The sequence below is a fragment of the Coloeus monedula genome (genome assembly GCF_965178545.1).
Source record: "Coloeus monedula genome assembly, chromosome: 1".
Classification (NCBI taxonomy): Eukaryota; Metazoa; Chordata; class Aves; order Passeriformes; family Corvidae; genus Coloeus; species Coloeus monedula.
In genome coordinates this window covers 90,465,700-90,491,715 of record NC_138781.1, presented here as the reverse complement: position 1 = coordinate 90,491,715, position 26,016 = coordinate 90,465,700, and positions in this window count along the sequence as shown.

Below are 26,016 nucleotides of genomic sequence, written 5' to 3'. Positions count from 1 at the left end.
CATTATAGAACAAAGAACGATACCTTAATTGAATATATTGATGGGTTAATTTTCTTTATTTGTGTAGTAATAAATTAGAACCTAATTTTATGTCCATTAATAGAAATGAAGGTAAATGTACTTTCAGATTCATAATGACATCTAAGTGCTTTTTCAGTTTTCTCTCCCTGATTATGTATGAATTTTTCCTTTTAATGTAACACATAAATTAATTCATTAGTAAAGGATTATTATTCAATTGAAAACAAATATATTTGGCTTTAAAAGAACTTTGGCATCCTATTATTTAAGCTTGTCTGGATACATGATGTATGACATAAGTTCTCACATGTTTGTAACTCATCATCTTCAATTCAGAATTTCAGTGTTGCTCCAGTCCTATGACTTTTTAATGTACTTGTATTTTTTGGGCAAATTTAAGATAAATCCCTTTGTCTAATCTAGCATTTTTTGCTAGATTCATCATGCTGTAAATTAGTAAAGATGATTACTGAAGCGAGTTATTGTTTCAGGCCTTGGAGCCTGGGCCTGGAGTGCCTGCTACAGAAAATTTTATTTGACACAGATATTTCAGGAATTACACTGATGGGTTTTATAAAGTTTTCAAGATCTGATCAAGGATTAATTTAAGTAAAAAGTCTAGCTAGTCACAGATAAAGAAGGATTTGAAAAAATATGGTTATGAAATAGGCACAGACCCTCCAAAACATTTTTAGGAATTACAAAGGGAAGACCTACATTGCTATATGTATAGCTATCTGAATGTGTTTGAAAATCCAGCTGCTCATTAAGCCAGCAAGCTCTCACATCCACAAGTCTCTTTCTGAAAATGAGACTAGGCAGAGACCCATGAAAACTATTTCTCCTGAACTCAGCAGAAAACAAACCCACAGGTAATATACATGGTGAAGGATGCTTAAGATGCAATGGTTTTTCTAGGAGAACTGGGTGGAGTTTTGGCAGTGAAGTATCTCAGTATTTTTGTGGGAATGGACCTTATAGACTTTATGCACAATTGGTTCTGGGGACATTAGGCTAACAGTGGGAGGCACAAACATGCAGTTTCTGCAGTTTTCTCAGCCTCATGTAGGTAAATATGCTTTCATGAAATTCAATGTAGGCATCTACAGAACCCTGTGATTTTCACATGGTCTAGGATCACCTTGAAACTGCCATGTAATTTTTTTCAAATTAGCAGTGGAGAAATTTGACATCACTTTTGTGAGATCTTTCTGTTCTTTAAGACCTTAAAGCTCAACAACTTTACTTTCTCTTCGAGTTTATTCTCTTAAAGAAAATAAACTTGTGTATGTAGAGAAGGGGAAAAGAACACACTGGATGAATTCAGAGATGAAATAAGTTATGTAAAGACAACATTTTTTCTTCTACTGGGAATCCATGGGCCAAGAAAAAGTGAGAGAATGAAGAAAACAGCTGTATTTGTTTCATAAGGACTTTCCCTCTAAATACCATGGTAGTTGTGAGAATGGAGCCACATTACAAACAGGCCTTCAGCCCATAATTCATTGTCTTGGTCATTAAGGTCAGGAGAAAATAGACAACACAGTGCATGGCAAATATGTTAAAAACTCCAACAAAATCACATTAGATAAATGCATTACAGGGAGGGAATTGATTTGAGTCATATATTATCAGGCAATACTGGGGGAAAAAATACCGTCCAGTCATATAATGCACTACTACTGGAAATGCCAACAAATAATGCTGGAGTCTTTACAAAAATCCTCCTCATGCCTCCTTGGATCTTGTTCACATCCATAATTAGTTGCATGTTGAGACAAGGCAGAGAGTTTTGCCATGCCTCTGTGAAAGTCTCAAAGTCAAAGCTCCATATATTATTTAAATAAATGAATGGGCTTCAGTAAAACATGAAAATACCTCCATCTGGATACTCTTATCATAATAAATCACATGAGCTCTGGGTTTTTTTGGGGAATATGATGTCATCACAACCCATCAAGAGAATTATTTTGCTGTATCTCATCTATTATTCTATATATTAACACAGAAATAGCTGTCATTCTGATGAGTGTTCTCAGGATACTCAAAATAATGGCATGTGAAAGTATAGCCAAAAATACTTGGCATCCACTGCAACTCATTAGTGAAGTTCAACATCATGATCAACGTTTAATAAATTATGATCAATTTAAAGTGACCATTTATCATCTCATATTGACTGGCATGCTAAATCTTTGACAGAGTAGCAAAACAGGCTGGTTATTATCAAAGCCTGTTGTTGACTGAAGACTCTCCTACACCATGAACAAGCAAAATACAACAAACTGGAACAGGCACTCTGACCCCCATTCAAAGAATTACTCTAACTCTTTTTGCTCTAAGTATAGGCAAGATACTGAAGTTCAAAATAGAAATGTTGAAATTTTTTTTTTCCAATATGTGGCATATTCATTATATAGAAATAATTCAAATTTTAGTGGCAATGAGATTAGTTTTCCCACTAAAACCAGGTAATTTCTATCTAGCCAATATTCTGTTGACTTTATTGAGGCATTATCTTCTCAACTTGAATCTCTCTTCTCTCATTTAATTCATAGTCATATCTTCTTTATTCATGTCTGCAACATCAAAACTCAGTTGGATTTTATAACCTTGGTGTGTTTTGTTTCACAACAGATTGGTGGATTCCATGACCTATTGCTGCCAATGAAATAGCTGGGCTTTTAACAAAAATTGGTGGCTCACCTCTTTGCATAATTCTTTTGAAATACTCAAGTAAAGGAATTTGGACTTGAAAGAAATACTTGCACACCAGTTCAGCCTTTGTTTTCATCCAGGTGAATGCCTGTAGCCAATAATGCTGCATTAAGACTTGGCACATATACAAAAGCCTTCAAAGGCTCTCATGCAAACTGTTGTTGACGTGGTAGTGATTTTTATTCATATAACATGTATATATGATAAACCTTTTTAATGAATAAGTTTAGAGTTTATATCTTTATTGGAAAAACCTAAGTGTGCCAAAGTCAGAGTGCAGTGAACTTGATATAACTGCAGAAAGTCTCTCAAACTTGAAAATTGATGATGGGAGTGATTTCTACCACATGATATGCGTTATGAACAATCTAAGCCCAATCCAAATTCCAGTGTATTCACTCTGTGTACTGTCTCCTAAAAGACTCTTTCCCTAATGCAATAGCTGAAGCTTGTTTTTAATTGGTCTTGGCGGAGCTAATCCAAAAGGAGTTTAGTTTATATATTTTCTTAACAATATTGCCAACAAAACTATGACCTTCTTACAAGGAAGCCATGACAAAAACTCGATGTGCAAGAGAGCAGAATGATGAATATTGCAAGGAACTGAACTTACATGTGTATTTATTTGCACACTCTTGAGGGTAGGAAACACCATTAGGGGCGGGACAGTGTAGCCAAAGAAAGCCTATTAGCAAAAGTGAGGAAAGTGAGTGGCCAGCAAAAGAGAAGAAAACCAGTGATTTCCCACTGCCAGTAGTATGCACTTTGAGAACATTTTCATAAGAAACACCAATGATATCTTCTTTCCAGAAATTATCTTCCTGCTATTTAAATTCATCTAAGTGTTTGGAGTCCACAATACCTTTTGACAATGAGTTTACATGAAACACTTAAGCACAGGAGGAAAAAATACTCCTCTTCTTCATTTGTAACCTGCTGCCTCATCCCTTCATGTAATGTCCCCTTCTTTCTGCATTGTGTGGACAGTGATTAATGCTTAACTTCTCTTCCTCTTTATGCTGTTTGCAGCTTTATAGCCCTTTAATCTTCTTTTCTCTCAATCGTTCCTTTGCAGGCAGGCCAGTACAGGTGTATTTGCTATAGCAAAATCAGAGAGCATCTCCTTTAGCTCGAATGGTTTTGTTTGGACACAATAGAACAGCATGGAAACAGATCACTACGTGCAGGTTAATAATACAGGAGAGAATTTCATAGTGCTGGACTCTATTTTTGTGTCCTGTGAACCGTCAAAGATCAGCTGTGGCTCTGTAATGTACTATTGGATTTGATATTGTATAACTATTACTGCCATCTATTGCACTGTGAAGTCCTTTCTCATTAAGGACATACATCACTGTGTCAACCTGAGGAGCCTGCCATAGATTTGTTAAAATATCCATTATGGATTACTTCATGGAAAAGCATGTGGGCCATAATGTTTCATTCAGCAAAATTATCTCATGGGTACCTGGGGTTTGAACGAGGTGCTTAAAGAGGAAGATTTGCTTGCTGACAAATATCTTCTCTTTCTTGTGTGTATTAAATTAATGGGAACCATATGGTGAAGTACAGAAAAAACCCTGTGTTAATATCCCTTGCTAGCTACAGCCACCTGTTATAATGGCCAGACTAATAGCAGGCCTGTTGGTGGTTGCTATTAACATATTCAGTGCCTTTCTCAGATTTCTTTGGCAGTCATAGAGAACTGTATGTCATTCTCAAAACTGAAAATCCTGTGGTTAGCTTTTCTACAGATCCCGAAGGCCGATATGGGGCAGCCATACATAATCTTACTATTTAAAAATCTTCTTGTTTTAGTTTATAATAACTTTATTATAAGATAGTTTTGTGTTTATATGGCACTCAGCTTAGGAGGCTCATTCTCACTAATTCTCAGGTTTTGACATCAATATGTTATTTGGTGTTTTTCTTTTTCCACTGCCATCATATTTCACTTTCTTTTTCTTTGTGCCGCATTCCCTGTGATTGTCCCTTAGCAAATTTGATTCTCTAATTTCAGTTGTTTGTCAACATGCCGAAAAGTTGTACAAGTAGATCAACTGGTAAATTAATAATTGGAACCTATTGAAAATGTGAACTCATCCCTTATAATCACATCTGTTCCATCAGTCTTGTTCTTGTGATAAATAGGTTACAAAATAATGATGTGTAATGAGTTTCACGTACTAGTTAACCATTATTACTAAGGTAAGCAACACCCTCTGCAATATGTATTTGAAGCAGTAGTTGTGCTTCCCTGTCAGACTTAAAACTCACTGGAATTAATCTGTAAATAAAAAGGGTAAAACCAGCTTATCACTCCTTTTTATCTGTTTGGTTGCCTCTGCTCCTTAAGGTCCACCAAAATGAAATAAAAGGAACAAGCTAAGAATTGTTAAAACTAGCAGGATCAAGAGTGTGTGATCAGGTTGGATTACAGCCCTACTAGTTGTTCAGTTGCTGCCCACACAGTGCACCCTGTGAGCAGCAGCACTCAGTGACAGTATCGAGAAAGAAATATTTCAGTCGCTGTACAGGATGCAGCTGAAGAGTTGAGGAATAGATCAAAAAACATCCTAAATATCTTGAGGAAAAGATGTTTGCTCCATAGATTGTATGATAAAATGCATTCTTAGGACTCAAGACACGAAAATACTCCCTTTTGTGAAGAATAAAAAGAGGTTGAAACATTCTTATGCTTAAGAATCTGCCACTGGGCTTCTGGAGATGAAGAATATGGCACAGTTGAACTGATCCAGTGTGGCTGTTCTTGAATCCCACCTCATGCTCTGTTCTTCAAGAGCAGAAACCCAAACCTTTAGTGATTGGTGTTGATGTTAGACAATTAGCTTTTTAACAATTTATTTCAAGCTACTGCTCTCACAGATTATTAAACTCGCTGAAGAATGACAATTCTTCAGAAGATTTTAGGAAAAGGAGCATTCTTCCTATTCATTTTGCATTAGAGTATAGGTCTGCATCCAATGACCCATCAGTTCAATATCTGGACTTTAGGATAGGGTGCCCCTTAAAAATTCAGTATGTTAAAAAAATATTAATAACTTTTTTTTTTTTTTTTTTGGTAATGCTGGCAGGGCAGAGAACCATGAGCTGGAAGCGTGGGGCTGGAAATTCTGCATAGGTGTTGGTCAGCTATGCGAATTGGCCAGCTCAGGTTTGGAAGGCTCATACCTTCACTGAGCTCAAACTGTACCTCAGAAGGTAAATTTGTGTAAGAATAAGGGGAAGGAGTAGAATTTCTAGTGGCAGTCCCAGCTCTCTGACCTATCTATTTTACATGGGCTGTAACAAAGAGCAGAGAGATATTTAGGGACAAAGATGGGAATCTAGGTTTCCTATGCCCGATTGTCTCTTTTCACCTTGAAACTTGAGTGACTCTCTGCCTCAGAACTTCTGCTGGCTGGAGGGATCATATTTTCAGTGAGACCCATAGTGACAGAGTCACAGACAGATATGTAACTGTGTTAGAGATAATTTTATTCAAATTTTCAAAATTAGTAATTGTCTGCCTTTGTTGGTTCCCTCTTCAGCATGCTGGAAGCTGTGGATATTTTTCTTGGCATGTCATTCTTGCCTTTTAACACACAGAGATGATTCATGCTTAGTTCAGGCATGGAAATTTCCCTCAGTAATGAATATCCCTGGGCTATGAGCTGTCCCTTTGTATGTCCTCTTTGAGCTGTCCCTTTGTATGTACTAGTATTATTTTCCTATCTTAGAGAGTTATTATGAGTATAAATACATTCAAGATTGCAATTTGCTCCGATAGTAATAAAAGCTACACAATAAAACAGGTATCTAGAGAAGAACGGGATGAAATAATTTGTCTGCCATTTCTGCATGTTATAAAAATAAGTAAACACATCTTTGGTGATGCTGAAATAATTTCTGAATCAATTTCCAGTCACTAAGGTGTTTTCATTTTGGAAAAATGCCATGTAGCTAAAATCAAACTCTTCATTTTGACATTTCTAATTGGAATGTCTAGTTTACTATAAAGTTGAGAAGTAGTCTTTTATCTTCCAAAAGTTTCAGTCCTGTTTGAACCAAAACCAAGGGTTAACAAACCATCTTATTCAACTGAAACAAGGCTGCTTTTCTCCTCAGCTTCTCAAATTTACATATTTTTCAAGAAAGGTAATTATTTCAGACTATCTACCAAAAAAAAAAATCCCATTTGATTTTTTCAGAACTACTAGGGAAACAAAATATATAATGTATAGTGAATCCTGTTCAGTGGCTGACATTGTCTGACACTTGTGCTGTCTAACTTGCTGTTTCCTCTAGAGGTCTACTATTTTCTCTGTTTTCAAGCATATATATTTATGACAATGGCATACAACTGTTAAGGACAGATAATTAAGACAATTAAGAAATGAAGAGTAAAGTGTTTCCCCTTTTCATGAGAGTTAGCAGTTAGCAATATTATACTTCTTCTCCAAGCCAAATTCTCTAAGGAGCATTCAATTTAAGACAATTATAAGATAAATTGTCTGTAAGTGTAACTGAATTCCAAAATCAGTTTATCGTTACCAAAATACAAATATGGCAGATAGCAATAATATAAATTTTTCTTCAATGACATTTTATATAATTTTCATGATTGTTATAAATCTTTCTCTGCTTTTTATGTATAAACAGAACATTTTATCATATAATATTTTCTCCAGATATTGCAATGTTTTTACATGAGTTAGTTTTAAGTGTGTATTTCCACCTTCATTTTATCATCAACCTTGTGTATGCAGGCAGAGACTATTATTACTGCTTTCAATGTCTTTGCTATTTGCTTAATAGCAGGTTTCAGTTGATGTGACCTTTTCCTTGATAAAAAGAAAATACAGCATCAATGGATTGCTACCATCAATAAGATACAATTAACCAGGCAATGATTTAATGAAAGAATAATGTCAGAAGAACTGTGTTGGAAAAGCTATTTTAAGACTTGGAGAAAATTTTATGCAAAAAGCATATGCAGAAGGTAGTGATTTCATTAGCATAGTGCTTAGGAGTTGACAACAACCTTGATTTTCTTCTCTTTTCTCCAATTTTATGCTTAAGTGATCATTGAGGTAAGTGATGAGGAAAAGAGAAGCACCTCTCCTTTGTCTTAAAGAGATGAAGCAAAACATTTAAAGACTAAAAGGAGGTTTAGTCATCTGCTTTCCCAGATACTGTAGTTGCCAAATGAAAGCTGTGACCTCCATTAACTGCGGCATGACCTTTGGCTTGCTATCTAGGTAGTACTTGATCCAAGGAGTTCTAAGCAGGTAAAAAGATGCCCTTAGCATTGGTTTTAAGGGCATTGTTTAGTAAACTTTATGACCTTTATTTTGAATAGAACAGCTCAAAGAAAGTAACCAAGGGTGTCTTGACACCAGTGAGAAAAGACTTTTATGGAAGTATCGTGTCCTGAAACACTACATATAAATACTACACATAAAGCTTTCACTTTTTAATTCCTTTTGTATCTCATCTTTAATATTACTTTGTGATTCATATTGAAAACATCTCTCTTTTCATATTCATCTAGAAAGACTTAACGTCTCATCCCACAAAAATAAAATACAGCTGGACCAACAACCATCAATTAATTCATTCATTCATCAGGTTTCCAAAATAGGAAATACCTGCCTGAAATCAACTGTGCATTTATTAAAATCTTCTTCATCATTGCCTGTATATTATGGCCAGACAATATTCTAAGGGCCTTTTGCTGTAATAAGAATTGCACGTAAGCTTAATAAGTATTGTTTCAGAGTCCAAAAGCTTGTACATGAAGAGGTTAAATGAGAGAAACATAGCAGTGATACAGGAAGACAAAAGTATATCCTTCCGTGACTCTGGAGGAGAATCATTTATGCCAAAGCTAGTTTGTGCTGGCAAAGGGACAGTGTCATTGGTCTGAAAGGGACAGGTTGTTTCTCCTGTGAAGCACAATGGAGACATGGAGAAGAGAAAGTGCATGAACTGACCAATAGAACTGGTTTTGGTAATTATGCCAAAAGCCAGGCTGCAGGAAATCACACTCCAATTAAGTATTAAAATGATCCTATTTTTAAATAAGAGTAATGTCAGGAAATAAAACAGGAATTATGGTGCTAGAATAACATCCAGCCAACAACATTTCTTTCCCCTCTAAACATGTGGGATACATTCTGGGCATTTAGAGCATGATGGCTTTGAATTCCAAATTTCAGACTTTGAAATCTGTACAGAAACATATGGAAAATAGGTAGGCCCAAAGAAATACAAGTCAGCCATGTCCAGATGAAAGTCTTATGTGCATTATTCTGCCTTTCATATTTCAAGATAATTGCTTTGGTTGAATTAAAATTAAGTGCTCTGTTAGGATTTGAGGAAGCTATCTTAACAGGACATCTCTAATATACTGAGGTTAAAGTTCAGGAAAAGTTGTTGCAATGAAATTTCTGTTCATATAGAGAGCAAAACAGCATCCTACACAGGCATGCAGAATTTATACTGACTTTCTTAAAAAAAAAAGGGAAAAAAAAGTCTAAATATTCCTTGCAACTTACTCATCCTTTTCACACATTGCATCCTGAGGAGTGGTCTTCCCCAAGTTACTTTGATGTGCTCATGATATCACTTCTGTGAATGGGTAGCATTGCTTTCGCCCAGCAATTAAAGTTCTCTCTCTTGAGAATTCTAGTGTAATATCAAAAGCAATTGAGACTCTTTGAGCTTTTTATTGAGAAAATTATTTTGAATCATGTTCTGACAAATCTTCTACTGTGTTTTTGTTTGTTTTTAGTTTTCTCTTGCTAGTCCCAGTTCTACTTGTTTCTACAGCACTCATAATCTTATGTAATTGCCAAAGAGTTATCTAGAGTCTAGTGTGCTAATTTGTTTAAATTATAGAATATACTTTTTTTGTTGTTCTCTTTTCCCCTCTGCTACTCTATATGAAATAAAAACTATTGATATGGGGTTGATAATTCAGGCCTGAGAAACGTTCTCATAGTTCTGCTTTCCAGAAAAAGCTGCAGATGAAAGAATCAGATAAATTATTAAAACAGCCAGAAAATGTCATCTGGTTGCACTTATTCTACTTTTTTTGTTACTAACCATGTTTCCATGATAGATTGATACCGTTCAGCTGGAGTTTTATATTGGACACTACATGAGATATCACTCTTACAGGAACACAGATTTTGACATTACATAAATATTTGCAACATATCAATAACCAGCACAATGGGCACAGGGAATCATTAAAAGTAAGTATTCAGCACATTATTAGAGAAAGAAGGAAAATTTCTTTTTATTCTTTTATACTACCATTACATTGTTGTGATTCTTGGTGTCAGGTAAATAATTATTTATTTATGCCTAAAAAAGAAGAAATATATTTATAGTGCAGGGTAAACTTGTACTTCTCAAATGCAAGGATGTAATTCAAGATGCCTAAATTAAGACACTGATCTCTCTGGGGACCTGAATAATCAAGCAGAGAGAGAAATGCTGCAATAGTAGGTGGTTGAGAGCAGGACATTTAATAGGTGTCTCAGGAATGCACCATTTTATTTTTATTTTTCTGTTCTAATTAATAAGTATATGAAGGGAATCCATTTTAATGATGGTGCTCCTTTCTGTTTCATTCCAGTACTGCAACTTAAATATGATAACATTCTTTCTATTTGCTTGTAGTCCAGTGGGAGAAGTAGATGGCTAATCCTACATAAATTTTTACCACATTTAGAGCCAGGGGCATTCTATTAAAACTGTACATTCTGAAACTCTACTTGACCTGGAAGAACAGCTTGTTATTGAAGTAAAAAAAAGGTTAATGCAAAATTAAAAAAAAAAAAAAAAAAAAAGAAGAAGAAAAGCGAGGGGACATTTAATTATCAAATTTGCTTCTGGCAAAATGAGCTTCCAATTTTCTTCTTTTTTTTCATTCTCTGGAAACCCTGCAGAAATGAGATAACCCTTAATCCAAAACTCATTGTCTTTATTTACTCCCACTGTATTTACCTACCCTGTCTTGCATTTCTCTATTTAACCAAGTATTGTACATAAAGGATGGAAGAGTCTTCAACCCCAGTTCTTTCAAACAGGAGGTGGTAATGACTTTAACAGCTGTGGCATGAAACCACAGTGTGCCCGGGAAAAGTAAGCAGTAGCTTATGCCACCCTCAGTAACACCTTTAAGGAAACACTATGCGCTCATGGGTTCGCAGTTTAATTTTTTTCAGAAGAGAATTTTTAACATCAAGTCCAACCATGAACTCAACACTGCCAAGTCCACCACTAAACCATGTCCCTCAGTGCTGAATCTACGTATCTTTTAGACACCTCCTGGGGTGCTGAGTCAGCCAGTTCCCTGGGCAGCCCGTGGCAACTTGATAATCCCATTCATGAAGAAATCCAATCTAAATCTCCACTGGTGCAACTTGAGGCCATTTCTTCTCATCCTGTCACTTGTTACCTGGGAGGAGAGACTAACCCCACCTGGCTACAGCCTCCTTTCAGGCAGTTGTAGAGAGTGATAAGGTCCCCCCTGAGCCTCCTTTTCTTCAGGCTAAACAACCCCAGCTCCATCAGCTGCTCCTCACAGGACTTGTGTTATAAACCCTTCACCAGCTTTGTTACTTCATTCCCTTCTCTGGACCTGGCCATCCATCCAGTTATCTACCCAGTGAAGAGTGCACACGTCCAATTCATGACCATTTCCCCACATAAATGCTGAGGAAAAGTGTCACAGGCTTTACTGAAATCCAGTCAGACTACATCCAGAGCAGATCAACTTTTTATAGAAGGAGATCAGGTTAGTCAAGCAGGATCTGCCTTTTATAAACCCACACTGGCTGGACCTGATCTACTGGTTGTCCTGTTCATGTCATAGACCTTTAATATTTAAACTAATTTAGACATTTTATTGATATTTGTCTTGACATGTCCTTTTTCTGAATAGACTTAATAAAATGCTGGCATGCAAATTCCCATTTAAATTACATATATGGGGAATTTGAAGAGAGAATTGGGTTGTCAGCTGTAAAACCTGCCTGCAGAGGCACATGGCAGCTCAAAGGAGCACATGGCGGCACACAGAGACTTGTCTCCACTGGATCCTGGGGGAAGGAGGTGTCATGTGGCAGATCCCCAAAGAGAGGAACCTGCCGGGAGCTGACGGATGGGTGAACAGCGAGTGACCACCCCATAAAAGGACATTGAGAAAGTGTGTTGCTGATGTGGCAACACGGGATAGGTCACGCCATATAAGGAAATACCGTGCCTTGGGAAAGTGTATAAAACCAGCTCATTCCTTTGAATAAACGATTCAGATTCCCTGCTGGTCTGGGCCTGAGATTCAATCGCCGACAACATACTGTATTCGAGTCTGGCAAAGTAATAGAAATTATCCAGCAAGAAGAGCAAACTACTATTTTTTACCCTTCTTTGAAAGATACCTGCATTTGCTATTACAAGCAAAAACTCGCTCCAAATTCTTTTCAATTGCTGCAGTCAGAATATCATATAGGTACATGATTCATGCAGTTCATTTAGCACCTACTGCTTAATCCTGATGGACATGGAAATATAGGGGAGTTCTTGCGAAATGAACTGAATAGCTTGATTTAAAGGCTAATAATGAGATTGTCCAAAAGTATCCATACTTGAAAAAAACCCCCAGAAGCTTGTCATTCATGTTGACTTCAGTACTGAAAAACTGAATTTATGATACTTTGTAAGTAAAACAACTTTACTTCTCTGAAGAAATTGCTTTTTTAAAAGCATATGTCTGGAAGCAATAATAACATTGAAAGCTATGTTTGATGCAGATAAATTTATGTGTTTTACCTTCACTAGTCTGTCTCACATAGCTTATTTCTATCCTCTGAAAAGGTTCACTGCAGCTCTTATAATGGAATACACATGCTATCTGTAATGTATTTCAAAATTACTTCTTAATTGTAGTTAACAAACAGCTCCTTGTGAAATTCCTGTTTAGGGTTGCATTTCAGACAGCTCACACTGAAAGTTGGGCAATTCTGAGCATATATTTGAGGAAGATGAAGGATGTTCAGTGAATGAATCAAGAGTAGTTTGCTAAGAACTGCCTTCTTCCTTTCATATAATTATGGAATAAAGTTCATGTACTTCTTTTAAAACATTATTTTAAAAGGTAAGGTTTCTATAGTTCTTTCTCATTACTTCCTACGTACCTGTTAAATGTATACCTCTTCTTACGGAATTCTGTCTCCCTCGTTCATGGTATTTATGGGAGGGAGCTGTTTTTGAAGCAAGAAGAAAATTCATTGTCTAATTACAAAGATGCCAGTAAAAATCATTTGGAAATCTGATTATAAGAAAGACACAGTTCGCATCTCTGGCGTTTCTTAAATCTCACTGAAGGTAAAAAGAGCCCAAAAATTCATTTAAAATGTCATGACTGCATTGTGCCACTTGTCTGCATCACTAGAAATAGCACTGAGGATAATTTTATATCTGCCTGCAACATTTTTAGCAATTAATAACTGTAAAATGTAACTTCTCTTAATGACTATATATGATTATATTACATGATTATAATTTTGTAGTTCAATTATAGCTAGTATAATTGTAATGTTAAACTTTCATACCTAGAACTATGGGACTTCCTTGCTAGAGGTACTAGCAAGTAATGGTTCCTGAGCACTGTAAATATTTTTCCCCCATGCCTCAATTCAGTAGAGCACTTTCCAAGACATTTTCCAGAAGTCCTCCATTTTCCAGTTCTGACAAGAACTCTTACAAACTCGTGAAAGAAATACACGTTCATATGGCCCCAGATTTAAATTTCTGGCTGTCATTTGCGGGGAAAAAAAGAAAAAGAGTGGAAACAGAAAGCCCAAAGCAGACATGGAAATTATCGTAAAAAAAAGTTTTAATTTTGGCTGTATTATCCAGCTAGTATAAGCAAATAATTTACAACCAGTATATGTACTATATAGATTCCATGTAAATAGCATTCCACTACAGCAGATACCCAAACAGGGAAGAGACAAGTCTGTTTTTAGGTTAACAACAACTATGCATTACTCCTTTAAAGAAGTTAAGCAGACAAAAATTAACAGCCTAAAAATAATAAGGGATTATTTAAAGGATTCCTTGTTTATTAACAGGGATAACAGAAAATCTGAAATTGAAACATTTTGCTGGAAAGTCTGGATTTTAGTTATTGTTTAAACTATATGGGTCTTTTTAAAGACACCAGCATGCCTTATTTGAGTAATTGATTTGTTCACTTCTAACAGTGAATGTACAGGATAATAGTATGTGAGTCCAGCTGAAAATGTCACCTGCTTAAAATGAAACAAGAAATATTAAATTTATTTAAATGACATAACATTATCTTTTTGGCATTTTTGCCATCTAATTAGAATTTGATATAACAGGAGATATATTGGTGAACTGGAGGCAGGAAAACAGGTTTAAAATGTAGTTTCAGGAACAACAGGACTGTATTTAAAAATAAAAAGATAATAATCAGACAGCATTCTGTGTTAAAATATAAATAAAACAGTACAATCTGATCTATGTGTGTCTATCAAATCAAGACTTTTTTCTGTTGTTTTCTCAACCCTTTAGTTGCTTGAGGGGGAAAAAGTTTCCCAAAACCCAGAGCAAATTTAAAGTCAAAGTGTCTGCAAAAGCAGAGCCTCGATATAAGGATATTTCCTTTATCAGATTCCAGTCTAATGCCTTCAACTTTTAGCCTAGGTAGTGCACAGCTACACTAGTTTCTTAAAATCAACTAGTGTTTCTATTCCTGAAGAAAATGTTATTCTCTGAGGTACAGGCAAACTGACACAGAGCGAAATGAGGAACAATGGTATCTCTACAACATGACCACACTGCTGAATGTACAGCAAATGCTTCATGGATTAGATGAAGGTAGAAAAATTTTTAAGCAACACAAAGTGGAAATGGAGAAAAATAACCTGAAGTGTTTTGTGACTAATAACAGTTGTACAACTTGCAGGTTCCACTTCTCAAAATACCTCTAAAAACTTCAGTCTGAAAAATTTTCCGAATCCAGGACCAAAGGCCAGTAATTATTTAATGCAAAAATAAATACCAAGACACAGGAGTTTTCTAGTTCTCTCAAACAGGAACTGGATGTGTTATTTTATGGATTTGATTATGAAAACAACATTGAGATGTGCGTTCTGTAGGCAGTAAAACCTGATAAAATGATCTTCATCTGCCACTTCCCTGCAATGTTCCAAATGATCCTGCAAAAACTGATACCAGTCAACTAGGAAAGGGAATGGAAAGGTAACAAGACCTTCACAGGCAGAGGGAGAGGAGCGTTGGTGGATGGCTCTTAACTTCCCTTATACACAGTGGTAGTTTAGGGAAAGTTATATGGATTTCTGTGCCCAGCTTTATATCCTTTTACTGTCTTAACCTGTGCAAGTTTGACTGAAAGGTCTTTGAGGACGTCCAGTTGATGCTGTTTGAAGAATTTGTGCAATACCTAGAACTATGGAACTCCCTGATTTTCTGTAATAAAAAATAGTATAGAGTTGGGGTGAAAGTAATCTATGAGGAGTGGGATAGTTGCTCTAACCCTTCTTTCTGTGAACATAATCTCAAAATTTTGTTTTTCTCCTCTTTTATGCTGACTGCTGGTTTGTTCATGAGGAGAGTGTGGCTATACAATTCTGCTGTGTGGCTGGCATCTTGCACATCCTGATGAAAGGAAATGTCTGATTTCTTGCTCAGATGAAGTTATTGCTGTGGACTGACCCAAGGAAAAACATTAGCTTTAAAATAATTCTGCACTTCATAGGCATAAATTCCAAAGGGTTTCACTGGAAAATACGAGAAAATATTTCCCATGGTGGCTTTCCCCAGTTAGAGTATAGGGGAATTTAACAGGAACCCAAGGAACTGAATCACATCTTCAGCCAAGGTGAATGCTCCACCTTAAACTATGATGGATTGTTGAACACCTGAACCAGCACTTCCAGGTCTCCTCCAAAGCACATTGAAGACAATGGTTACATTGTCAATAATGCAACGGGCATTGAACTAGTCTCTAAATTTCCTTTTCTTGGTTCACATATTGACAGCTGAGTGGAACGGAAAGACCTGGACTTTTAACTCACCACTACAGCTATACAAAAGAGAGTTTTATTCTGAGAAAGGTAAAAGTGTCATTGGGTCCTCCTCTCCCTCACTAGTATGGCATTTTTGATTCATGCCATTTGTTCACAAGTCACACATAAAAAAGCAGGTCATGTGGAGTGGAGAGACACAACCTTAGAAAGCAGAACAAAGGATCATTGTTGATGGTGGGCAAATTATTTTAAATCTGAAGTCTAACAAGGAGGCATCTTTTAAAATAACAGTCTGTGGACTAGCTTGATGGAGCTTTTAACTCAAGTTTGCTTTCCTAAATTTCTTGTCTAGCACAGAAAGCAAAGGTGTGAGAAGCAGTTAGACGTAAATCCAGATTTATTGGATCTGGCAAGCTTTTTTGACTGTGAAACATAAGCTTGAAAGCAAATCCTTTCTTCAGCATTACTGTCAATCAGTCCAGAGGGGAAGCTACCTGAGCTGTTGTTCACCATGAATGAACATCTTTTAGCAGTGCATTGAAAAACAATTCTGTTTCAAGAATTTCTGTCAGTAAAACAACAGTCCTGAAACAACATTTAAAATCTGTTAAGAAAAACAATGAGAAAATAATGAATATATAGAAGATGTCAAACAATGCCGTACTTGATGAACAGGAGAAATCTTTAGGAAAAAAAGCTGTTTAACAAAGCATTTTTAACTTATATTGTATCTTTCCCAAGATGAAAAGGAACAGTGACTTCCCTAAATAACACTGCGTTAGGTCAAGTGCTGCACATTTAGAAATGCTTGGTGTGCAAATTTCACTTAAAAAATGACTTTGTCTGCCATGGGTAAAACAAATATTCTATTAATTTTGTTCATTAAACTGCAAGTTCATTCCAAAGTTAAAAAACACATTTTCTTACTGAACCCTCCTCTGCTAATCCAGACATTTGAGTACAAGCTGGTGGAAACAAACAGCTTCAAATACTGCAGTGAACACAGTATTTTTTGTATGCAGGGTCCTTCATCAGTGATGTTTACTAAGAGCTCTGTAGAAAAATGTAATGATTAGTGTCACAGGCCAGGGTACTGCTCCTAGATTTTGATATTTAGAAGAGTCCCGTGAACTGTAGCAGTAGCTAGTGTAGTGTATGTCATGTGCTCTTACTCTGTATCCATGTTATGGTGCTGCAACCATAATTCTTCATATCATAGGCCTGTTAACCCCTAATCCTCCGTGCTTCCCACCTGCCACTCAGTTCACCATCTTGACCTTATGAAGTGTCATGTGCTAATCCCATGCAGGAAGACTTTTACAGCAGCCAGCTTTAGTTCCTGAAGACTGCATTTGGTCTACTCTGAAATGAGCCCAGAGTATAAAATACAAAATATGATCAGGCCTGTCAAAAATGGCTGTAACAGTTTTTTGTGTGGGGATTGGTTGGACTCTTCAAAAGGGCTTTGACTGAAGGAGGAAAACTTTGGATGCTACAGTTTGGCAGGTTTAGTAGTTTTATTTGAAAAAGTCAGGTTTTTTTCCTCATTATCTACAGCTAAGGCCTTCCAGAAAGGGGTTGTATGTCAATAGTCTATGGTAAGAATATATTGAAGTATTTTAAGTTTTTAAATGAAATGGCGCAGACTGCTTTTCATGTATAAACCCTGTTATTAGTTGTTGAGAGGCAGTAATACTAGGTCCTTACCATTATGCCTTTGCTATTCTTCCTGATTGAACAGCAACACAATAGGAACATTTCTATATGTACTGCTGTTCAGTAGTTTGCAACCTTGTGATTTAGGGGGAAAAAAAACCCAACAAACTAAAACCAACCACATTTTATAACCATAAACATTCTCTGTGGATTTTCTGGACCTGTTAAAAAGTTCCTGTATTGCCCCTGTTAGATGTTTTAGTAGCTCCTCTCCTCAGAAGATACACAGACTTAAAATCAGTGGCCTGAATGTTTTGTGAAAGAATGGTTAGGAAACTTGAAGCTTTGAAAGGTCTTTTGTAAATAAGTAGTTGACTCTGAAATATTAACTACAACAGAAGGATTAAGACATACTTTCAAACGGAAACGGACAACTCAATTCCAAACTACTTTGGTAATTCTGTGAAGGACATTGATATCTCTTATTTATCCAGCTATAACCTGAACACAAATGCTAATCATAAATGGCTCAATGATGCATAGGAACAGATGGAAGAAACCCATTGTGTCTGCTAATGCTGATTCATCACGTGTGTAAGCAACTAATAAATCCATACATTACAAATTTGAAATGTCAGTGAGTACCATGTCATATCATCATCTTCTTCATAGACGAGACCCACGCATTGATTTATGCTCTTCAAAATTACTCTGGCTACATTTGATCATTTACTGTGACCTCATACTGTTTTAGATCCAGTTACAAAGCTGGGAAAATGTAAGGAGAAACTTTCTGAGGCAAACTCTAACCACGTGAAAATTATTCATTTTACTCCAAGGCTAAACATGCTTCAAGTAATACAAAAGTTTATTTATTGAAATTTTTTGTTTTCTGGGGAGATGGAATCTACAAGGACCTTGTTGCCACATTTTATTGTAATGATTTCTTTTCCACTTTGTATGAATTCCTGCTTTTTCCTGTCTCCTCACCCTTCCCTTTTCCCCACTGTGCTCCTTTCAGACCAGTTGTCTCTTTATACTTCTGTAGTGAGTGAAAGTCAGTCAGAAAGGGAGGGAAGAAATAAAAAGATTACAGAAAAGAAAAAAACCCTGTTATTGAAACTATTGACTAGGTGAAACTATTCACCTGAAGCCATTCAAGAGCAACTGCTTTGAATCCCTTTGAAATGTCATTCAAATTTTTAGTTGAACTCACCTCAGTAAATAAAGCCCTTTGAAAGCCAGGCTCAGGGCACAGATGAACAATGAAAGGAGATGATACCAGGGAAGAAGAAAAAAACTGTCAGAAGCAGATAAAGGCAGAGCTGGAAGGGACCATCTAGGCCACATACTAAAATTTATTTTCACTGCATGCAAGCAGTTCTTATATATATGTATAATTATTTTTTATATACCATTGAAAAATTTATTTTAAAATCTACTACTTATTTTCTTGTCCCTGTCATCTATATTAGACAATTACTCTAGAGTTTCATTTGTTCAAAAAAAAAAAAAAGGTAACTTCCACTGTAATCCGTATTCATCCCCACAGGACAGATGGGCATAGGATTGCACCTTATTTGGCCCCATCCAAGGGGGTCCCCATTTGCCCCTCTCCCCTCTGCCAAGACTTCCATGTCCTCACATGTCTACACACAGTGCCTGTGCCAGGCACATGAAATGAAGAATGAACATCAGACTGTGAGTAATACCCTGAAGGGGTAAAAAAAAGTCCTCTTTTTATTATGGCACTCCTCAAGTAATAATTCAGTTTCAGCACCACGGAAGTACCACACAGAGTCAGGAAAAGACCAGGCAGTATGGACAGGGCCAACCTACTCCAGTGGTCTGGGTCCCAGAGGTGCTTCTCCTTCCTATACATTCACCTGGGGATTTAGAGGTGACTAAATGGGGCACTGACCTTGTTACATATTTAAGGAAATTTTTTTCCGTATTTGGCTTATTTTAGTTGATCTAAATATCTTTAATTTGGGATTGTCACTCTTTTCACTGTTCCTTACTATGAACTTGGCAATGTTACTGACTTATAAATAAACAAATTTATAATTTATTTCTAAGCGTATTGAAAAGGAACAGCCTCTGTATTCTGTCTTTTATTTAGGTCTGATTTATGAATAATTAATTTTGATGGCTAAATTTCCAGTTTCATTCTGCTCATTTGCTGTTGGTGTAGTCCATGGAACAATCATATTTGGAGGCTTTTGTGAAAAGCCAGTATGAGCTGCATTGTTGTGATGGGTAAGTTGAGAGGACAGGCCTCTGAAAAGATAAGATATCATACGTGTACTAGCCAGACATCAAAAGATTTTGGAATCTTTTTTAAATCAGAAAAATTCCACATTTTATACCCCAGAACTTTTTTAGCTCAACACTGTTCTTCTTTGCAATTTGGAATTTCTTTTTTATTCCTTCTAAATTTCTGCAGAAAATGCTGAATGATTTTGCAGAAGTGCAGAGCATCGCTCACTGTTCATAGTGAATATTGTTGATACGGACAAAGACAGAAAATAAAATTCCTGCTGATTCTGATATGTTTCATGTGAGATGATATTTTATTATAAGGATCAGTTTTTGCTTTCTTCTTTTCTTTTTGTAGACATGACTCCATATCTATTATTTTTTTTTCACTTCATCCACAGAAGTTAAATTACTACATCTAGTAAAGTGGTGAGGAAAACCAAAAATATTGACCCTGTTCCGCCTTTCAAATTTCAGTGAGAATTTTTTAGCAAAATTTGACTTATGCATTTGTATAGGTATGTGAGTGTAAAACACTCACTGCTAAATGTACATAAATATAATAGGACTAATTATTTAACAGAGCAGTTCTCCAAACTGATTTTTACAACACTGTTATTTCTTTAAAGCTGAATAGGGATCTTATTTGACATAGCAGAATGCCAGTATGGAAAAAAATGAGCATTCACATATTCTGCAAAGTATGAGGCACATACATGGATGTTATGCTGTATCCTAGTCTGTTTCAAATACATCAATAAAACAAACAAAAAATCCTAAGTACAAGCATTGTCATTCAAAGTTCACTAAAAATAACTGAAACTCCTCTTACACAATCTAATAACACAGAAGCTAATGACTAATAAGGTATAGGATAGATAGATGGAGGAGTTCTATCTACCTCTGCTATTTGTGGGAAAATAAAATGTTCCTCACAAAGAAGACTTGCCTTTTCTTAGATCAATAGTAGATTGCTTCCCTTGAAAACTACTGATGTGTGACACTGTAGAGGGATAATACTTCTATTTTTCCTTCAACCTATCACATAACTAAATCAGAGTTCTTCTGAAATGTTAATAACTGATGTGATGGGATTGAAATAATAAGCATCTGTCAGTCTGGAGAAGATACCATCAAGGAATCCCCACCCTACGGATGCTGCTACTGAAATATTCACAGGCAGTATCAGCCTACTACATGAAATGCATGGAATGGACTGAAAACTTGCCTCCTTGTATTTTACTAGAAAAATGGTTAAAATAAATTCTCAGAAAATTAGTTTATACTTTGTTGCTGCATAGACATTTTAATGAAAAGGAGTTCATTGAAATTTGAGAAAATTGTTGTAGCATCCACAAGTCACATCTGTTTCAGCAGAAGTAAATTTTTTTTCTTCCTCGAGGATCTGTTCTTCAGTTTATAAACTAGCAGGTCCTTGCAATAGATGTTTCATGGGTTCTGTACTACATTCAATAAGATGAGCTCTAATCAAGGCCTGAAGTGGTGTACTGCTGCTACCATCAAAGGAAGAATTTTTTTTGATGTTATATCTGTAAATGAATCTGAATTGCTCTGTTACAAATTTCCCATTATAATGAAGAAAACTTAGGATAATTTGCATATTTAGTGTTTATGCATATATCACAATCCTCTCTTAATTAGTGGTTAAGAGAGCTGAGTACAACGAGTTAAAGATTTGCATGTCTTTAACAACTATCCTCCAAAAAAGGACTACATTGATGAGAACAACAGTAAAATACTGCATTTGTTATAGCAAATGTATTTGAAAAAAGAAAATCTCTGATTTAGGTGGTTTGGTGTCTTATACCACCATCAAGCCTAAAAACTTCATGTCCTAGTGCATGTGGCCATCAGTCCATGGCTGCACTAACCATAGATATTTTTGTATTATATGTTTTTTGGTTCATTCCATATTTTATATACAATTTGTTTGTAAATAAAAAAGTGGATCCCAACTTTCAAGTTCAGGCAATTATATTGTTGTCAGTATGAAATCCTGTGCTGGTTGATCTCCCCTAGATAAATAGCTTGACAAATTGTTGAAGGTGTTCCACAGACAAGGCTCTGTGTGACTAATATATGTCATGAGGTATTGTACTTTTGCTTGCTGGAAGTTGTTCCAAATTTATTAAAAAAATATGTTGTAAGCTGTGTGGTAGAGCCAAGCTGCCGGCCATATTTTGCTGAAACTAATGATTAGGACAGGGAAACAAACAGGAACCTACAGTCTTTTGCAGGTATTTTCTGAAAGTAGCTGGGAAGGACTACATAAAATAATATCTGCAGGAATAAATGTGAGAAACTATGGAAATATGGTGGAGAGGGGGAAGGGAAAAAATTGAGAAGGAGAATGACCAACATAAAGGAATAGAAAAGCTTTTATCCTTATTTTGTTCTAAGGGAAAGGGCAAACAACTTTAAAACGTTTTCACATGGGCTGCTATTATTTTTTTTTCTAAAATACCCTAAAGGCCTTTTAGCTCTCACTGAAGGTAACTGGAGAAGAAAGTCTCCAAAACAGTGCCCAACATTTTCAGAAAACTCAGAATAAAAATGAACAAAATTATCTTGCCCTTTGCAAAGTGCTGTAAAATATATCAGAGCAATGTCATAGGCTTTCTGATACATACACAGTTCCTGTAGATAAATCAGTACAACTTAATTCTCTGGATATACATCAAGACCTCTGTAAAAACAGTAGAAGCAAAATCAGCTATGCCAAAGTGGTAGTAGTAATGCAATGGTAACAGTAGGAGTCCACCCCGAACTTAAGTATGAGTTTGCATAATTTACCAGAAAAAGTACTTTCTTCTTTATTATCAAGTCAGAGAAAGATATCTAAATAAACTAAACAAACTAAGAGGGTCTCACTGTGTCTGCTACTGTTCACATGACTGGCTCTACCCCTGCTTAGCTGGTGGTGTAGTTACTCTCAGATAAAAATATAAATATTAGGTAGAGATGACCAAACTGGCTACTTCAGTGATCTACATCACTTTTTCAAGATTCTATTCATAAGAGAAGAAATATAAGGATAAATAATCCTTTTTTTTTTTTACAAGAAGGCTGAAGCTCAGAGACTTTTAAAAGTGAAGTCTTTATCAGGTATCTATTATGTCTTCAAATACATGGTCAACTTTTTTATTCTTCTGCATCTAATCTGCACATACCCCTCTTTATTGTTTGCTGAGACTGAATAAGGGAAAAAGAGGTTTCTGGGGATCCAGCTCAATTTGTATTGATGCCAGTGGGAGTCTCTTCGCTGCTTCAGTGGGAATATGATAACACTTTATTAGAATATAATTTTTTCCTTGTTGGAATCATATCCATGGCTTGTTTGTCATGTTTTGAATGTAAACGGATCAGGTGTGTGCCAAACAGAGATATGGGGAGACTGAGAGAGGCAGGGTGCAGTTTGTCTCCCAACTGTGTAATAAACCTTGAAGTATCTTTGCTTCCAGTGAACCTTTTTCCTCCAAAAAGGATGATAAGCCACCACAACTTTCAAAATAATTTCCTAAAAATGGCATATTCATCAAAGAGTGGAGGTGCACTGGGTGTGAAGGCCTGTAGTCCAAACATCCACTGATAATACAAGAATAAAATGCACATCAAACACTGTAGCAAATGTAACTAGAAGCATCATCTGTTAATTGCTGATAAATATTTTTTGGTATCCAACAGTTAGTTTGGCAACCAGAAAAAAAAAATATTCTGAATATGCTGTATCATGTTATATTGGACTGTTTTCAATGATAAGGTTTTGGCCATAAGTCAAGAGTCATGACTGCAGAGTGTCTCAGTACAATGTGCAACATATTTGGTGTTCTTTGTTTCTGGGTTTGGTTTTTTTCAGCTTTTTTTATTTGTTTTGGTGCCAAATAGATCTTAGTTTAGATAGGCACTATCCCACCCCTTTTGGATTAAAAAAAATAAAGATAGTATTAAAGGAAAGTATTAAAAAAAAGAAACCAAAACTATTTTCTTCAATTTACAGGGAACACAATATTCCAAGATTGCTTTCCTGTAATTTTGCCTTTCCCTTCTTCTGTTCTTTTGTTAAATGTAACAAATAAGTGTGTATACTCTTCTAGCTGTTCCCTGGATGCTCTGGTGCACCTTGAAGATTTGTCTGCATTTGTGGCTTGAACTTCATTACCAGAAAAAATAGTAAAGAAGTAACCCTCAAAAAATGAATGCACATTCCACAGAGCCTCACTGCTTTACAGGGTGAAATTGAGAGAAATACTGTAGATGGTTAATCTTGAGGCTGAAGGGCAATGGTTTAAAGCTCTTTATTTTCTTTTGTTATGCAAAACATCAGTCATGACAGACTTGAATTCAGAGATGTTTGAATTCTGAATACCTACTTCATTCAGCAATATTAATATGAGACCAACAGATCTGACCTGCTTAGATGAATGACTTGTTTAATCCATTACAGCAGTTCCTAAGTTTTAGGCAATAATTCTAAGACACCGAGGCAGCTATTTGCCAGGAACAGTCATATGCAGAGGACATAAGGCCCTTGAACCAAAAGCCAAACAATAATGTAGGAATGAAATATAGACAGATATCAAAAAGCCAAAATAAACTTCCCTCTAATCAGGTCATAAAAATGGAGAGAAAAATACCACAGGCAAGCTCCCGCCAAGGCCCCTTTGTTAAAGGACAACAGTTTAATGGCTCCTACTCATTGCATCAGAGAATGATTCTTCAGTAAATAATTTTTCAAATGGAGTGTCAAAAATAGTAACTTGAACTGGATGAAAAATGGAAAATATTTCTAAATACTAACTTGAATTTTTAAATACTTTTGTTTAAACAACATTTATTCCCCAATGATGTTTGCCTTCAAGAATTATTTCATGGATATATTTTAGCTGTACAGGTGTGTCTTTGTCAGGCAAAAAAGGATTTCAAGGCAAAGTTTTGGATTATATTCATCAGGAAGCCAAAAGCAGTATCACCTGACATCTCAAATGCAATAATCTACTTTTAATTTACCTGGAAGAAACCCATTCTGGAAGTTACTTCTGGAATGGATTCACTAAGTCAATACATTACTGGAAATCAAGAGCTACCCATGAGCCTGAAGAAGAAGGGTCTGATAAAGCTGTTGTGCACTGTACTTAGAATACTGGAAAGGTTGCAACCAAAGTCACTTTCCTACAGAAACTAATCCCAGCACACCAGCTTTCCATATAAAAGGCTTTCCCATAAGAACAAAACCGTGTTTGTATCCACATTTTAGTTCAGATCTGCAGGTAATGTAAAGCTTTCTAAATGTTTTGAATTTCTCTTTTGGAAAGTTGAAGTAGAAGGGCAATCAACTTGTTATACAAAACATGTTAATAGTATTTATGTGGTATAAAATAATCTTTCCTTTTTCCAGGAAAATGTCATGGATAGCATGCATGCTCCAAAAGCCTTGGTTTCTCATTGTGTGGACATACACAGATTCAGTTTGCAAGCAGATGAGTGAATGCCACAGTAAAGCAGTAACAAGCCATACTGGGTTATGTGGAAGTTAGAAAGTGTCTTGGGTACCAGTATATCTTATATAATTTATTGCATGACATGCTGAGAAATTGTAATGAAGTGTTTATTTTTTTTCTTTTTCTTACATAGTTCTTTATAGTATTTTCCACAAAGACAGTGCTTAAATCTCTAGAGAGAGACCACTGACTTTTGATGAGAAATCTGTCTTTCTACTGAGGTCCAAGTGTGCTATTTTGTATCACCTAAATTCAGTGTTGTTATTTCTGTATTTCACAGAATATGGTGGGGTTTGGAAGGTGGGAATACTCTGGAACTCATTCAGTTCAACTCCCCTGCTAAAGTAGGTTCCAGAACAGATTGCACAGGACTGTGTCCAGGCAGGTTTTGAATACCTCCAGATAAAGAGACTATACAGCCTCTCTGGACAGCCTGTTCCAGTTCTTAACCACTCTCAATGTAAAAAAGGTTTTCCTCATATTGATATTCAGTGTTTCAGTTTGTACCCAGTTGCCCCTTGTCTTGTTTCTGGGCACCACCGAGGAGAGCCTGGCTCCATTCTCTTGACACCCACCAGATATTTAGAGATATTGGTGAGGTTCCCTCTCAGATGTCTCTTCTTGAGGCTCAACAGGCCCAACTCTCTCAGCCTTTCCTTATAAGAGAGATGTTCCAATCTCTTAATCATCTTTATAAAACTTTGCTGGACACTGTTCACTAGTTCCTTTCTTTTCTCTTGAACGGGGGA